Source organism: Macaca fascicularis, chromosome 3 (assembly GCF_037993035.2).
Source record: "Macaca fascicularis isolate 582-1 chromosome 3, T2T-MFA8v1.1".
In the NCBI taxonomy this organism is placed as follows: Eukaryota; Metazoa; Chordata; class Mammalia; order Primates; family Cercopithecidae; genus Macaca; species Macaca fascicularis.
In genome coordinates this window covers 82,827,079-82,833,940 of record NC_088377.1, presented here as the reverse complement: position 1 = coordinate 82,833,940, position 6,862 = coordinate 82,827,079, and the positions used below count along the sequence as shown (strand labels likewise).

At 50.6% G+C, this 6,862-nt stretch overlaps 1 pseudogene; it reads left to right on the top strand.

Moving 5' to 3' along the window:
- The first annotated feature begins 459 nt into the window (after positions 1 to 459).
- Positions 460 to 4,207, top strand: LOC135969960 (putative uncharacterized protein LINC02902; annotated as a pseudogene).
- Positions 4,208 to 6,862: the final 2,655 nt, after the last annotated feature.

Here is a 6,862-nt window from a genome sequence, read left to right as displayed (position 1 = left end):
ATCCAGTTGGCTGCTCCCTGCTGCCCACGGAGCCTGTAATCACTGCCTTACAACTCACAAGAGCAGTGGCAACACAGGCAAACCACATCTGCATTTCCAAATTCTGAGCAGCAGGTCCCTGAAATAGAGGCAGGGTGCGGGAAATTATAGGACTTGATTGAAACTGTAGGATTGCTGGGATTCCCACAGGCGCCCAGCCCTGGCTTGGGGAATGTTTGAGTGTGGGAACTACCCCAGCTTCTCCGCACTTACAGGAGAACCGAGGATTCACCCGTCGTGAAAGCAGAGCTCCTGTCCCCTGGCATCCTACGCCCCAGGCAGGGCACCCGAGGGATCCTGGGAAAACCCAAAGCTATGTGGCTGAAGCTCCTACTTTGGGGCTTAGGGTTCAGTGGGTACACTAAACTCCTGTCCCCATTTGATTCTTGCATTTGGCAGACGAGTCACCCGAGCAGTGGGATGAGGAGGTCACTAACAGAGTCAACAGCAGGAATGCGGCTCTGGCCGGGCCCCAGGGAGGGAGGCAGCGGTCAGGACAGTGGTCATTTGTGGGGCCTGGGAAGGGTGGATGCTGGGAGGGATGTGGGGGTGGTCCTGGAGGACTGTTGTTCTTTCTGGACCTGGGAAGTGGTTCTATGGGTGTGTCCACTTCATGATAATTTGATTTTTTGTCTTTTTTCAAATGTTTGTTATCCATAAAATTTGAAAAAGCTCTCAGGGCTTTGGTAACCCCCTGTGGGGTAGAGAGAGGCCCTCAGAATGTCAAGGCTGGATTTTCCACCAGGCTAGAAGGAGGAGGGCTCAGGGTTGTATTTGATTTGTTTAGCAGAGGGAAAGAAACTGGGCATGTCTTACACGAGGGAAAATAATTGTTTTCCTAACATCTGGGGTCTCAAAGGCGCTTGAGAAGTGATTACTTTGGGGGTTTCTGCTTCTCCTGGCAGGCTGAGCTGTTCTGGCTGGGGGGCTTCACTGTCTGCCTGTCCACAGTGCTGGCCTGCGGAGTCTCGCGATGGCTGATGCAGATGTGTGGGAAAGCCACGTGCCCCAAGAGGCTCCATCCTCCCAGTAAGCACTCCATGGAGGAAAGAGAGAGGTGGCGATCAATAAACTTGAGTCATTATTGATATTAGTTGTATTGAACATTTACCACGTGGCTAGCAGGGGTGCCGGGGGAAAAGTGACTAAAACCTGGAAGGAAGGTTTTTGTTGTTGTTGTTGTTTTGTTTTTTCTTTTGAGACGGAGTCTCACTCTGTCGCTCAGGCTGGAGTGCAGTAGCACCATCTCGGCTCACTGGAAGCTCCCCCTCCCGGGTTCACACCATTCTCCAGCCTCAGCCTCCCAAATAGCTGGCACCCACCACCACACCCGGCTAATTTTTTGTATTTTTAGTAGAGACGGTGTTTCATTGTGTTAGCCAGGATGGTCTCAGTCTCCTGACCTCAAGATCCGCCCGCTTCGGCCTCCCAGAGTGCTTGGGTTACAGGCGTGAGCCACCGTGCCGGCCGGAGGAAGGTATTTTTATCGGTCACAATTGACAGATGACAAAGGTGAAGATCCAGGTGTGTTTGGAGTTTGGCCCAGGTTAGGGGGCTACACAGGCTCAAGAACTGCCTTTCGTTTGTTTAGATTCCGTCAAGACCAGAACAGAGAGAAACACAGAGGTGTCTGACCAGGAGTGGGCCTTCAGGGACCGCATAGCTTCTCAGTGCTCGGCTTGTGTGATGCGATAAGGGCCCTTAGAGCTCACTTACCCCTTCTGTCATGTGAGGACACAGGGAGATGGCATCATCAGTGAACTAGAAAGTGGGCTCTCCCCAGACAGCAAATCTCCTGGCACCTTGATCTTGGACTTTCAGCCATGAGAACTGCAAGAAACAAATTTCTGTTGTGTGTGAGCCACCCAGTCCATGGTACTTTGTTATAGCAGCCTGACGGCACTAGCAAGCCTTAAGAAAAGTATCAGAAAATTGTCAGCCTGTCTCAAGAGCCTCAAGATATTTTCACTAAGGGGTTGTTGATACCCTTGAACATCTCTTTCTGTACACACATGCGCCTGAGCACATGCGTCTTTTCACAGTAGCCCACTGTGCATGTTGCTTCCCACACACCTGAGAGTATTAGTCTTGGTAGGTGGTGTTGGGGGTATGTCAAGGGCTCCCCGTGACCAAGATGTAGCCACTTCTGGCCCTTACCAACTGCCCTTCCAGACTCGTCTCCCAGCTTACCCTGCACCCCCTGCCCTGAGCACCTCATCTTGCAGACATGGACACCTTTCACTTGATCTCCTTTGTTCCTTTGGCGCTGCTGCTCTGCTTCCTGGCTGCCTTTTCCCATCTATGAATAGTATAATTAGATTTTCCTGTAATTAAGTGAGTGACTTTGGAGGCCTCCATTTCCATTTTGCCTCTGTCCTGACTTCCTCACATCCCCTCCAGGACCGTTCCTCTATGTGGCCTTCGGCCTTCAAGCTTCTTGCAACTGCATCTTCACTCAACCTGTGCCTTCTCTCTGGAATGCCTCTCCCACCTTCTCTGTGCATCAAAGCCTTATTCACTCCCGAACTCAGCCTACAGGATTCTACATAGAATTAAACTTCCCTCCTCTGGAGGCCTGTGTACTTGTTCGTTGAATTAGTCAAGTGTCTTTGGTACAAATGGTCAAGGGCACGAACTGGGTGCGGGACTGGGTCTATATCTTACTCTGCCACTCCGTGGCAAAGTTGGAACATCTCTGTGCTTCGCTCTTATCCTTAAAATGGGGTTAATGGCCGGGCGTGTGGCTCATGCCTGTAATCCCAGCACTTTGGGAGGCCGTGGCGGGCAGATCATGAGGTGAGGAGATCGAGACCATCCTGGCCAACATGGTGAAACCCTGTTTCTACTAAAAATATAAGAATTAGCTGGGTGTGGTGGTGCGTGCCTGTAATCCCAGTTACTTGGGAAGCTGAGGCAGGAGAATTGCTTGAATCCGGGAGGTGGAGGTTGCAGTGAGCCAAGATTGCACCATTGCACTCCAGCCTGGGCAACAGAGTGAGATTCTGTCTTAAAAATTTTTTTTTTTTAAATGGGGTTAATAACTGTGAGTTCCTTGTAGGGATGTGTGATCATTCATTGAGCGGAAATATGGGAAGTATTTAACACTTGACACGGGGTAAGCACTAGGTGAGTATGGCAGTTGCTACATTTATCTCCTTGTGTTCTAGTTGGTTTTTACCCTTTTGTACCCCAATCCCAGACCCCCACACTGTCAGCTACCAGAAAGCAGAAGCCATATTCATGTTTACATTCCCAGTGCCTTATCTATGGATTGGCACAGGGGAGGTTCCCCCAAATGTGACTGGTGAATAGGCGGCTTTGTTCCAGACCATTGATGCACCTTCCATGGTGGAATGGAAATTAGAATCCCCACCTGAGTTACCTCAGGTATTCCCGTTTGTAGATTACAGGAAAGTTTCCCGTGCTCTTAGGAAAAGGAAGCTCATGGTCACCAGGCACTATACCTAGTACTTTCATGGATGCTATTCAGTTTAGTCTTCTCCTAAATGCTTGCTTTTATTGTGCAGGTAAGGAAACAACTTCAGAGAAGTTAAGCAACTTGCCCAGGCCACACAACTATTCAAAAAAGAAGTAATATTTGAGTTCGGGGCTGGGTGCCCCCAAGCCAGCACACCTTCTCACTTGTTACTCATTTGTAAATTCCATGGTGGGTGGAGGACATATCCTGGAGAGGGTATTGAGTGGTTCGGGATTTACTAAAACCCCTCTTGCTTCACACATAGCTGACGCTGAGTCCTTCGGAAGAGTGCCTGCACATTTAAAAAATGCAGAGAAGTGTTCAGAGCCTGCTGGGGAAGCAGGGAGCTGCTATTTCTGTTCAAGGCAATGAGTGAGGCTGGGCCTTCCCAGAATTCATTTGGAATCACCCTAGAGAAGGCTGGTGGCTTGCAAGATACTGGATCTTGCTGGCTCAGCTAGGCACAATGCAAGGTGGTATACAGAAATGGTTTCACTGACTCCTGGAAGGATGCCCAGGCCGGGATACTCATTGTGAGTTGCAAAAAAAGGAAAGGGGAATCCTCAGAGGGAAGGCAGGAACAAGGGCTCATGGCCGGAGGTGTGGAGCTGCATTGAAATCCTCTTGAGTGGGATGCCCAGGCTTCCCCACCAGATCCCAGAAGCTCAACGTAGTGTCCTGATGTCCTGAGTGGCTCTGCAGGAGCCCAGGTGTCATTCTGGGTGAGTGGGCTCAGATCCTCCACACTCTTCATCCTCCAGGCACTCTGGGTATCCCCCATTCTCTGGGTGGGGACAGCTTTCTGGTTGAGCTGGGTGAGGGTGATCATAGCCAGCAATCCTGACTGGGCCTTCAGTTCTTGATCCCCAGTACAGGCAGGGGCTACAGGGTGTCCTGATGCACAGAGGCCCACTGGCTGCTCAAGGTCTCCTCCCACATCCATCTACATCCTGACTCAGTACTGAATTGTGACACTCTGGAGGACAAGGCTGGTGCTCCCAGTGTGTACTTGCCTTCCTGGAGGCCAGGCTGCCAAGAACTGGCTCCTAGCCACCCACTTCTTCAAGGCCCTTAACACTTGACATGGGGTAAGCACTAGGTGAGTATGACAGTTGCTGCATTTATCTCCTTGTGTTGTAGTTGGTTTTTACCCTTTTGTACCCCAATCCTAGACCCCCCCACTGTCAGCCAGAACTCCACTACTCAGAGCAGCGACAGCACTCCTCACCCCCTCCCTGTCCACCCCACAAGTGCTACCTGCTTACCTGGGTCGTGTCCACGCTGGCCTCTATTCTTGGGGCCTGGGGAGCCAGAGAGCCACCAAGGCCAGGCTCAGGAAGCAGCCTTTGGTGGGGCAGCCCACCTGCACTCACCCCTCCCTTGTGCCTTCTCACCTGGAAGCATCCCCACTGGATGCAGGTTCCCTCCATGCCTCCACCTAGGGGCATCCCACCCCTCATTGCAACACTCTCCCTCATTGTTGCTGTGTGAGCTTCGTTGAAGACAAGGTTGAAGAACCCTTCCTCCCCTGCACCATCCCTGCTCCTTCGTCTCCTGCCCTTTGCCTGCCCTACCTGTCGCCTCAGTGTGCACTGACCTGGCCCTGCAGGCACTCACACGAGCACATCTTGGCCTCCCTCCTGAGGGCCCTACCCAGACCAGTCACAGGAAGGCAACCTCGGGCAGCACCAGGTGGTCACTGGGCAGTGGGGACAAGGACCAATGGGCATCGTGTGTTGGGGAGGGGGTGTGGGTTGGGGAGGAGGTGTGGGTTCCTGGACCTTTGCCCTGTTCCTGAGGTGGGCAGATGGGGTTCCTGGTTGACCCTGCACACAGCCTCCGGGGTGGTCCCCAGAGGACCGTGCAGTGGGGACAGCCAGTGGCAGCCTAAAGAGTGCAGGATGGGGGTGGGGGGTGCCCACTGAAACAAATGCTAAAGAGCAGCTGGTTATGGCAGGACTTTAAGTATATATTCCCGTACGTCTTTTCAAACATATAAACAAAGCGATTCACATTTTCATATACTGGAAAGGCAGGCTAACTTCATTAATTTTCCTGCAACATGTGCATAGTAATAAAAAGTTCCGGCCGAGCGTGGGGGCTCACGCCTGTAATCCCAGCACTTTAGGAGGCCAAGGTGGGCAGATCACGAGGTCAGGAGTTTGAGATCAGCCTGACCAACATGGTGAAACCCCGTCTCTAGTAAAAATACAAAAATTAGCTGGGTGTGGTGGCACACGCCTATAATCCCAGCTACTCAGGAGGCTGAAGCAGGAGAATTGCGTGAACCTGGGAGGCGGAGTTTGCAGTGAGCCGAGATTGCGCCACTGCACTCCAGCCTGGGCGACAGAGCTAGATTCAGTCTCAAAAAAAAAAAAAAAAAAAAAAAAAAAAAAAAAAAAAAAGGTTCTATAGCCTTCTTCCAGTTTCTCCCCTCAATTAAATGTAGTAACAATCTAATCAGTGCACTGAAAGTTAAGATAATAGAAAAAATTTCATCCAGAATCCCATCACCCACATGTTACTGAGGGAGAAATTTTACCACCTCTCGTTTCAGGCCAGTTCAGGCAGGTGTATATTGTCTCAGAAGGAGATATTTCTTTGTCTGATATTGGAGAGTCACCAGAGTCGCCAGACAACAGGACAGGACACTCGTCTTGCCCACAGGCTAGGTTTGCTGAATGCCACTAGGTATGCCAGACACCAACTCTTGTCAGAGTTATTCCATTTGCCTGTTTGGAGAAGGCAGCCTTCACCCCTGCATTCCTAGCTCCTGGGCTGGTGGCCTGCCTGACGTCTGGGGGGAGTGGAGTGAGGTTGCACTTGCCCCGCACTGAGAGTGGAGGGGAGATAATGGCTTAGTTGGGAAAGTACAGCCCGTCCAGCTTCAGGGATCAGCTCAAAGCAGCAGGGGGAAATCTCCAGAGGAAGACTGGGGTAGGGCATGCCTGCTCATTCACAACCCCACCAAAAGCAGACTTGTTATTACAGGGACTTTAAAGAGGGATGTGTGTGGGTAGATGGGATCCTCACCGAGGGGTGACCTGCTTTTTCTAGTATTTGTGAGGATGTCTCGTTAACGTGCAGGAAAGTGCTGGTTTCAATTCGATGGTTTGTTTTCTGTTTTGTTTCCTTTCTGTTACAAACACAAAGAGTACATTAAAGAGCCTTTCCCCATCATCTTGTTTTTTAAAAAATATTTTTTTTACTTGTTAGAGTTTAATTATGGAGATAATTCAAATCCACAGCAACATGTAGCTAATGACAAACAATTCCAAAAACATTTTAAGAGGAGCAACACGTTGACTTTTCCTTTTGGAATCGTGTAAGGCGTTCATTATTGCA